We start from the raw sequence: 10,720 nt of genomic DNA, 5'->3' as shown, positions 1-10,720 counted from the left end.
GTAACGCCGCACCGTACAATGAACACCACGGGTGGTGTTGTGTCGCATGATGATTTGCTTGAGCTGACTGAGGCGGCACTCCTGGAGGGCTTCAGTGAGCAAAATGTTATCAATGTCAGAAGAATAAAGATGAGGCGAGATGGTAAAGAAATCCAAACCTAGCACCTAATAATCACCTTTGGCTCAAGTGTCCTGCCCGAGTCAATCGAGGCCGGATACATCAAGCTCCGTGTCAGGCCGTACGTGCCCAATCCACTCCGATGTTTCAAATGCCAGCGCTTCGGCCACAGTTCGCAGAGCTGCCGAGGCCGCCAAACATGTGCGAAATGCAGTGCCCACGAACACACATCTGAAGCTTGTGAGAATGCTCTCCACTGTGTAAACTGTGATGGGCAGCACGCCGCGTACTCGCGGACGTGCCCATCCTGGAAAAAAGAAAAGGAAATTGTAACAGTTAAAGTAAAGGAAAATATAAGTTTCAAGGAGGCACGCAGGCGGGTATCGTACCTGCCCAAGAAAGCCTTTGCCGATGTGGCGCGTCAGGGGGCAGCGTCACAACGGCATCCGGCGGCTGTCCGACCCACAAGCAGTGAGTCGGCAGCTACACCATCTGCCCCCGCGGCGGTTGCAGCCAGCGCTGCTCCTCCAACCCAGCAGACGGGGCCATCGACCCCGAAGGTGGGCGCAGCCGAGACTGCCCCATACTCCGAGGCCCCTTCCAGCGCTGGCAACGGCCAGCGCAGCCAAATCCCTCAGGGAGCCCCATCGACCACCGGGCTGGTGGGCGCAGGGGTCTTGCCTTCCGGGGTAGGACTCTCTCGGAAAACCTCTCGCTCGCAAGAGCGCTTGTCTGGCGTCTCACAGGAGGCAATGGAAACTACACCTGTCCTCAAGGTGCACCAAACGCCTAAGGAGCGCCGAGACTCGCTCGAACGCTTCAGAAAGGGCAAAACCCCTATTACAGGGCCTCGAAAGGGCTCTGTAATCTAAGGCGTCCCTTAGATTACAGAGCCCTTTACAGCTCCGTAAACACAGCACCAATTTTCTTTAAATATGAATACACAAATAGTTCAATGAAATGTCAGAGGTCTTCTTAGGAATCTTGATGATGTGCAAGAACTCATCCATAAACACAATACAAAAGGGCTGTGTTTACAGGGAACACACTTAAAATCAAGATACACAAACTTTCCTTCGACAGTATGTTACTTTTCGCAAAGATCGCGATGATGGGCGGTGTTGCAATTGTAATTTAAAAAAGCATAGCGTGTCAACGTTCACAGCTACGAACGGCCCTTGAGGCAGTGGCGGTTCGAGTTGTTCTGCTAAACAAACATATCACTATTTGCTCGCTTTATATACCCCCACATTACAAATTAAGCAAACATGAATTTCAGTCCTTCATAGAAGTGCCAGAACCCTATGTTGTTCTTGGCGATTTCAATGCACATAACTACCTGTGCGGCGACCGTCGTACAAATGCGCGAAGAGGTCTTATTGAACCGTTCCTTTTTTCTTTTGGTGCGTGCCTGTTGAATAAGAAGGAACACACATACTACTCTCTTGCAAACAGGAGCTATTCTTCAATAGATCTTAGCATAGTCTCCCCGTCTGTACTGCCTGAACTTGAATGGGAAGTTACCGACAACCCTCACGGCAGCGACCACTTCCCTATACGGCTAAGTTCACCTAAAAAAACGAATATACACCATACGCTCCTAGGTGGAAGGTTGAGACAGCTGATTGGGAGAAATTTCGATCTCTTACTAGTATCTCATGGGCTGACATGTCTTCGTTAGCAATTGATGCTGCAGTGGAGTTCTTTACAGCCTTCATAATAGATGTCCCATCTAAATTCATATCAGAAGTAAATGGCTTGGCGTGCAAACGGCGTGTCCCCTGGTGGAAAGACGATTGTAGGATCGCTTGTAAAAAACAGAACAGGGCGTGGGGGTTGCTACGCGCTTCTCCGGCTGCGGATAATCTTAGCAACTTTAAAAAAGTAAAATCCCAAGGCAGGCGAACCCGCCGACAGGCCAGCCGAGAAAGTTGGCAGAAGTTTCTATCGCGCATCAACTCGTTTACTGATGAGGCCAAAGCCTGGAACAGGGTTAATAGGATAATAGGGCGACAAGCATATTCACTCCCTTTGGTAAACACACAAGGCGATACCCTACAAGATCAGGCGGACTCACTTGGGGAGCACTTTGGGAGCGTGTCCAGTGCCAACCATTACTCGCAATCCTTTCTGAAATATAAACAAATAGAAGAATGCAAGCCACTCATAAGAAAATGTCGACAGAGTGAACCATACAACTGTCCTTTTAGTATTGCCGAGTTGAGAGCTGCCTTGAGCGCATGCAAGAGCTCTGCACCGGGATCTGACAGAATCATGTATGAAATGATCAAAAACTTACACAAAGACACCCAAGTTACACTAGTCACAATTTTCAACACCATTTGGGCTGCAAGATACCTTCCGACTGCATGGAAATAAGCCATTGTGATCCCGGTTTTGAAACAAGGCAAAGATTCTTCCTCAGTGGCAAGTTACCGCCCGATAGCCCTGACAAGTTGCCTTTGTAAGGTATTTGAAAAAATGATTAATCGGCGACTAATTCATTTCCTTGAACTGAGCAAAAACCTTGATCCCTATCAGTGCGGCTTCAGAGAAGGGCACTCCACAACTGACCGTCTTGTACGTGTAGAAGCAAATATCCGGGACGCATTTGTACACAAACAGCTTTTCTTATCCATATTCCTCGATATGGAAAAGGCGTACGATACAACGTTGTGTTACGGAATCTTAAGAGACTTGTCAGGAGTGGGCATCCATGGTAATATGGTAACATCCATGGTACATGGTAACCTAATAGAAAGCTATCTGTCCAGTCGTACCTTCCGGGTAAAAGTCGGTAATGTACTTCCGCGTCCTTTTACGCAAGAAACGGGTGTACCCCAAGGAGGCGTGCTCAGCTGCACACTCTTCATCGTGAAGATGAACATGCTTCGCGCTTCATTACCACCGGCAATCTTTTATTCTGTCTACGTGGACGACATACAAATAGCTTTCAAATCCTGTAACCTTGCAGTGTGCGAGAGGCAGGTACAGCATGGCCTGAACAAAGTGTCAATGTGGGCAGGCAAGAATGGATTTAACATCAATCCTAACAAAAGCTCTTGTGTTCTTTTTACAAGAAAGAGAGGACTGATCCCAGATCCTTGCTTAGAGCTGGGTGGACAACAAATACCTGTAAACAAAAAGCACAAATTTCTAGGTGTTATACTTGACTACAGACTCACTTTCGTCCCCCACATTAAACATCTTAAAGAATAATGTCTAAAAACAATGAACATAATGAAACTTCTATCCCAGACTACATGGGGTAGTGACAGGAAGTGTTTAATGAAACTCTATAAAAGCCTCATTCGATCACCATTAGACTATGTGTTGTGTGCGCGCGAAACCAAGCACGCGTGTTATCGCGTGCTGTCTGCGCATGCTCTCTGCCCGGCTATCTCTTATCGGGTAGCCCGTGCTGGTTTTAAAAGACCGCTCGCACGGGCCCACCGCGCGCAGTATGTAACCTGTTGGCTGCCTGCCAAGTAACAGGAATAAACGTTCTTTCGACGCTACGTCTACGCCGCCCAGTTCTTGGATGCCAGACATGACATATTGGCGACGAGGGTGGGACGACCGCCGTACGGAATTCGCAGTGTGAAGAACCTGGCCTCTGTGTAAAAGCTTCCCGCCACGAAGATTTCCCTGCGGTGAAATTCCTGAAACTGGCATCACGGCAGCCGAAACTTCCAAGTGAGTCATGAGTCACATCGGCCACATTGAACCTTTCGACGAGACCACGAGTGACTGGCGCTCGTACGAGGAAAGGTTGAAAGCCTATCTTTTGGTCAACGATGTTCCAGTAGCAAAGAAGGTTCCTGCGTTCCTGAGTCTCATCGGCGCGAAGACCTACGCGCTGCTCAAGTCGCTGACGGCACCGGACGCACCGTCGTCACGAGAGTTTGACAGTCTCCTGAAACTCCTGAGCGATCACCTGGCACCGCAGTCGTCTGTCATCGCAGAGCGTGCTAAATTTTACAAGCGGTCACAGCGAAGCGGTGAGTCCATTACCGAATTTGTCGCGGAACTTCGAAGGCTGGTGCAGAGTTGCGAATTTGGAAGTTTCTTGGATGAAGCGCTCCGGGACTGTTTCGTTTGCGGCCTGCTCCGCGAGGACATTCAGCGTGTGTTGTTCACGGAAGACAAAAAGCTAACCTTCCAAAAGGCCGTAGATAGAGCTCTTGCCATGGAAACTGCAACGATTAGCGCGGCGTTCACGCATAACAGCGCATCCCCGGCGTACGAAGTGAATAAGGTTCGAGGCGAAAAGCAGTCTGTGATGTCGGCAAGCTGCTTCCGTTGCGGGTCACCCAATCACTCTAGCGAAGCATGCCCTCATATCGGCGATACATGTTACAATTGTAACCGAAAAGGGCATATTCAACGCGCCTGCAGGAAAGGAAAGAAAGCTAGGGAGGCAAAGCTCCGGAAACGTGTGAAGATGCTCACGTCCGTCCGAAACGAGTCGTCTGTCTCACTTAAATCATTCAACGCAGACCCATTTACTGTACCCGTGAACGTTGACGGTGTCCTACTGACGATGGAGCTTGACACCGGCGCAGCCGTATCCGTCATATCATGGCGCGAATTCCAGAGGTTGTTTCCACGTAAGCGACTTCAGCCAGCATCGTTAAAGCTGCGCACGTATACTGGGGCCATAGTAAAACCGAAGGGTCTGGCGAAAGTCGTCGTGCGCCACAACGACCAGTGCGTGGAGCTTCCCCTGTACGTCGTGGACTCTACAGGACCGGCACTCCTCGGCAGAGAATGGTTGCAAGATATTCGTTTGGATTGGAAGAACCTAGTTTTTTTTAATCACCTTGGTCTCTCTCGAGAAATATCAAAGCACTGGCAAGAAAAGCTGGAAGCCATGCTAGAAAGCCATTCCGAACTTTTCAAGGATGAGCTAGGTACCATCACGGAAGAGCAGGCCGAGCTTGTCCTTCGCGAAGGGTCACAGCCGAAGTTTGTAAAGGCAAGAAGCGTTCCCTTTGCTCTGCAACGTGCAGTAGAAGCGGAACTTGTGAAAATGGAGAAGCTTGGCATCATAACGCCTGTTGCTACAAGCGAATACGCAACGCCCTTGGTACCGGTAGTGAAGAGGGATGGAAGCCTCCGACTGTGTGGCGATTATAAAACCACCGTCAATCCCTGTCTAGAAGTAGACCGCTACCCGCTACCTCGGATAGATGACCTTCTCGCAGCGCTTGCAGGAGGGGAGGAATTTTCGAAGATTGACCTGAGTAGGGCCTACCAGCAGGTAGTTATGGCGGAAGGCTCCCGGAAACTACTGACGATAAACACGCATAAGGGCTTGTATACTATGAACCGTCTGGCTTTCGGCATTTCGTCCGCCCCAAGCATATTTCAAAGAATTATGGACAACATGCTGAAAGGGTTGGAAGGAGTCAGTTGCTACCTTGACGACATCCTGGTCACAGGCAAGACCAAGCGAGAGCACTTCCGTAACTTGGAAGCCGTCTTGTCAAGATTGCAGGAACGCGGTGTGCGCATCCGGCGCGATAAGTGCTCGTTCTTTCAACGAGAGCTCCGTTATCTGGGCCACGTCATCAACGCCGAGGGTGTTTGCGCATCGCCTGAAAAGGTACTGGCACTACTAAATGCGCCTGCTCCAAAAGACAAGCAGCAACTGCAGTCATTCCTTGGGATGGTCAATTATTACGGCAAGTTTGTTCAGCGTCTCTCGACTTTGGCACAGCCGTTGTACAGGCTGCTAAAGCAAACAACGGAGTGGACGTGGGATGCGTCATGCCAGCTTGCTTTCACGGAGATAAAAGCAGCTATGGCTTCCCCTCCAGTTCTTGCCCATTATGATCCGAAGCGACCGCTTCAACTTGCCTGCGACGCATCTCAGTACGGTATAGGCGCAGTTCTTTCGCAGAAAATGATAAATGGATCAGTTCGACCGGTTGCCTACGCATCCCGCACCTTGTCAAGTGCCGAAAAGAACTACAGTCAGATCGAGAAAGAAGCCCTTGCCCTCGTATTCGGCGTAAAGAAGTTTCACTTCTACGTCTACGGTAGGTTCTTCACGCTTGTGACTGACCATAAACCACTGCAAACAATTCTCGGCCCGAAAACAGGCATTCCCGCGATGGCAGCTGCCCGCATGCAGCGTTGGGCGCTGACGCTGTCAGCCTACAACTATGCTCTTGAATTCAAGAAATCTTCCGATAATGCGGAAGCAGACTGTTTATCGCGCTTGCCGCTCGACAGCAGCGAAAAGCAATCAGAAGAAGAAAGCGAAATTTTTTATTCGCTTCGTTTGGAAACGCTGCCTGTCACAGGCCAAGACATCGCTCGTGAAACGAGGCGTGATCCATTACTAAGCAAGGTACTGAACTTCACAAGTGCTGGCTGGCCGTGGCATGCCGCTGAGAAGGAGTTGAAACATTTCTTCGACAAGCGTTTGGAGCTCACAGTTCATCAAGGGTGTTTAATGTACGGCATGAGAGTAGTTGTGCCTTCAAAACACCGAGCCTTCTTGCTTGAGGAACTTCATCAGGGTCATCCCGGTATCGTAAGATGCAAAGAACTCGCGAGGAGCTACGTCTGGTGGCCTGGTATCGACGCGGACCTAGAGCAACACGTGAAGAAATGTGAAGAGTGTCAACAGCAACGGAACGAACCAGCACCGGCTCCGCTTCATCCATGGTCATGGCCGACTTCGCCGTGGCAAAGAGTTCACTTGGATTTTGCTGGACCCATGAAAGACAAAATGTTCCTTGTTGCTGTGGACGCACACTCAAAATGGCCGGAAGTTTATGTCATGCAGAGGACTACGGCGTACCACACAATTCAGTGTCTCCAAGACCTGTTCTCGCGTTTTGGCGTACCCGAGACCATCGTGACCGACAACGGACCACAGTTCGTTTCCGAAGAATTCAAGAGCTTCGTCAAAGGCTTCGGTGGTCGTCATATCGTGAGTGCAGCGTACCATCCAAGCACGAATGGCCTTGCGGAGAGATTTGTACAGACAATGAAATCTGCGTTGCGGAAAGGACGACCCCAAGACTCCTTGCAGGCAACCTTACAGACGTTCCTGGTGACGTACCGCAACACGCCGCATGCGACTACAAGAGAAACTCCAGCAAACCTTTTCATAGGTAGACGACTGCGCACGAGACTCGACGCAGTCAAGCCTTCTGTCGGGGGAAGAGTGGCTCAGCAACAGCTCTCCGATATGGTGCGACGCAAGGCACGTGAGCGACTTTTCAACATCAATGATGAGGTCCTCGTGAGGAATTACAGAGGTCCTGAGAAATGGGTCCCTGGCACTATCATTCAGCAGTCTGGCCCCGTTTCATACAAGGTTCGCGTTAGAACGAATCATGGGGTGCTCATTTGGCGTCGTCATCAAGACCAGCTACTGGTCAGCATCGACAGCTCAAAGCAGAGCATCACGGAAGATTTTATTCCAGATTTCAGGGATCCTGAGAGCGCCAACGAGCCATTTCCAGCTGCGGCCCCTGCGGCAACGACCGACCCTCCAGGGGAGCGACGCTATCCACAGAGGGACCGGCGACCTCCTGACAGATATCAGCCATAGCATTAGTTGCATTGTATAATGTGGCAAAAGGACTTTGTGCTCATTAGGAGGAAGGAGATGTTGTGTGCGCGCGAAACCAAGCACGCGTGTTATCGCGTGCTGTCTGCGCATGCTCTCTGCCCGGCTATCTCTTATCGGGTAGCCCGTGCTGGTTTTAAAAGACCGCTCGCACGGGCCCACCGCGCGCAGTATGTAACCTGTTGGCTGCCTGCCAAGTAACAGGAATAAACGTTCTTTCGACGCTACGTCTACGCCGCCCAGTTCTTGGATGCCAGACATGACACTATGGTGCCGTGATTTATCACTCTGCCGCCCCGAGCACGCTAAATATGCTAGACCCAGTCCACCATCTAGGAATACGACTGCCACTGGCGCTTTCAGAACAAGTCCCATACAAAGTTTATATGCAGAATCAAATGAGTGGTCACTTCATCTGCAGAGAACATACATAAGCCAAGCATATTTTCTGAAAGTCCACTCTAATCCTCAACATCCGTGTTTTAATACCGTTAACGATATGACATATGCTACACTCTTTCGTAATCGCCCCTCCGTAAGACAGCCTTTCTCGCTGCGTGTGAGGGAGCTTAGTCATGAAATGCATGTCCCACTCTTCGAGCTTCGCCTAATGCATCCAGCCAAGCTGCTACTTCCTTGGGAGTGGCAGCTGATACAATGCGATATATCTTTCATGCAAGTTACAAAACACGTTCCAGAGATTGAAATCCAAATGCATTTCCAGGAACTCCAGCACAAACACTCCTGCACGGAGTTCTACACAGACGCATCGAAGTCACACGACGAGGTGTCCTATGCAGCCGTTGGTCCATCCTTCTCGGAATCCGACGTACTGCATCCGGAAACTAATATCTTTACGGATGAGGCCTACGCAGTATTGTCGACCGTGAAGCATATAAGGAAATCGAAACTCAAGAAATCAGTTATATATATGGACTTTCTAAGTGTTGTGAAGTCTTTGATATCGTTCTGTAAGCACAAAAATCCTATTATAATTGAACTCTATTCCGTCTTATGTAAAGCATATGTATCTAACCAGCATATGATTATATGCTGGGTGCCTGGCCATAGGGGCATCCAGGGTAACGTTCTGTGGACCAGATGGCCATATCAATTTCGTTGCATGCAGTTAATCCTACTGCTTCGGTCCCTGTCACAGACCTGAAGCCTTTATTAAGAAGGAAACTGCGAAACCACTGGCAACCTATATGGGACGCAGAAATAAATAACAAACTGCACGTGATAAAGCCACAGTTAGGTTCTTGGTCCTCCGTAACAAATTCACGGCGAACAGATGTCCTATTCTGTCGCCTCAGAATAGGACACACATTTGGCACGCATAACTTTTTACTCACTGAAAATGATCCTCCAACCTGCGGTAGATGCGGGGAGAGGCTGACCGTCCTCCACGTCCTCCTGGAGTTTCGGGCAGCCGAATCTGAGAGAGGGAAACATTTTTCTCTAGCATACCGGCAGCACATCCCCCTACATCCCGTAATGCTACTCGGCCCAGAACCTTTATTTGACACCAACGCAGTCCTAAGTTTTCTGAAAGATGTCTGTGATGTTGTTAGCCCCACATGTTCGTAGCAGGTCCTCTCTTCAGAGGATGCCGCTGTGATAGATCTTTCGTATAGCACGTGCCTCTAGGCCCTTGTGTTTCAAGGGCTCTGGCGAGGCAGCAGTGCTCCACGTAATTTTACCATCTTATATATTTTCTATTTTGCATCATTCTTCTACGATGGATTTTAGTGTTCATAGTATTCGTCATTGGTCATCGCTATAATTTTATAGCACGTAGATTTTACGCACTTTACAGCGACTATTTTTAGGCCACTTTACAGCCAAGTCACATCTTCTTCACAGAACTCATCATTCCACCGCGAAATCACTAACACTGTCTTGGGGCTCTTTGGCCATATCTGGCCCTTGCGCCACTAAGCCACACACATTAATTCATATTTCACTGGCCATCCACTTTAATATGCAGCTCCACAGAGCTTATGAGCTTCAACGACTGCCGGCCCACTGAACTGTAGTCTCAGTAGTGCCATAAGATATCTGTCATTGTGCTTTGCGTCCGCCAGGCGGAAAAGTGCGAAATTCACTTGTTGGGAATAACTTTCCAAGCCGATGTTACAACAAGGCACAGGACAATGCAAAAGTTATCACAAGGACACAGCGATATACTTTGTGTTTCTTATTCTGTGCCCTTGTGTCACATTGCAAAATCTGCTTTTTAACAAGAGTGAGTGAGGGATTTATTCTGATGAACCTTGAAACGTTGGCAACTATTGTTTCACTGGCTGCTCCTTGAATAACCAAGAAGTACCGTTTAGCCCAACTAAGCGCGCAAAATTTAGACTCTCAAGAAATTTCAGGACGAAGAAATAAGGCCAGTATGACATAGTCTTTAAAACATAAAAGGTGGGTAACTACACTTGCCGGGCGGTTGCGTTTCTGCAGCACACGGGAAACTCGAGGAGGTCTTGCTGTGGGCGTCTCCAGGCTCCGGAACAAGCTGCATTCAAGTTAGGTGCGGCCCACTTTATTCTGACGGTGACTGCATATTGCTGTGGTAACACGCCCCATGTGCGAAATCACTAAGTGTGCGTACGAGAGAACAACGAATGAACGGGCGATCGAACGAAGGAAAAAAACTAACGGACAAAAAAAAATAATAAGGAAAGAAAGAATATCGACCGATAAGACTGAGCAGCTTAGGAAGACATTTCAGATTAATGGCAGGCACGTAGATGGGCGCACAAGGAGAAAGCAGAGGGAGCACGGACGCGCATGAGGGTGATTATTTAATGGCTAGCGCTTTTTCGCGACCGCGCTTTCCAGCTATTTGTCACGTCTCGAACATTGCTACATGAATTAGCTTGGTGCCTTAGGACATGGACGTCTTATGTATCCTTCATCAAGCCAGTGCTACGGGAAATATTGACTGGGGTTAGTCTTCTCTTGAAACAAATGGAATACAACAGTGGAAGGAGGAAAGCCTTGCC

The sequence above is a fragment of the Dermacentor variabilis genome, unplaced genomic scaffold (genome assembly GCF_050947875.1).
Source record: "Dermacentor variabilis isolate Ectoservices unplaced genomic scaffold, ASM5094787v1 scaffold_12, whole genome shotgun sequence".
NCBI lineage: Eukaryota > Metazoa > Arthropoda > Arachnida > Ixodida > Ixodidae > Dermacentor > Dermacentor variabilis.
Note: the sequence above shows the minus strand (reverse complement) of the source record.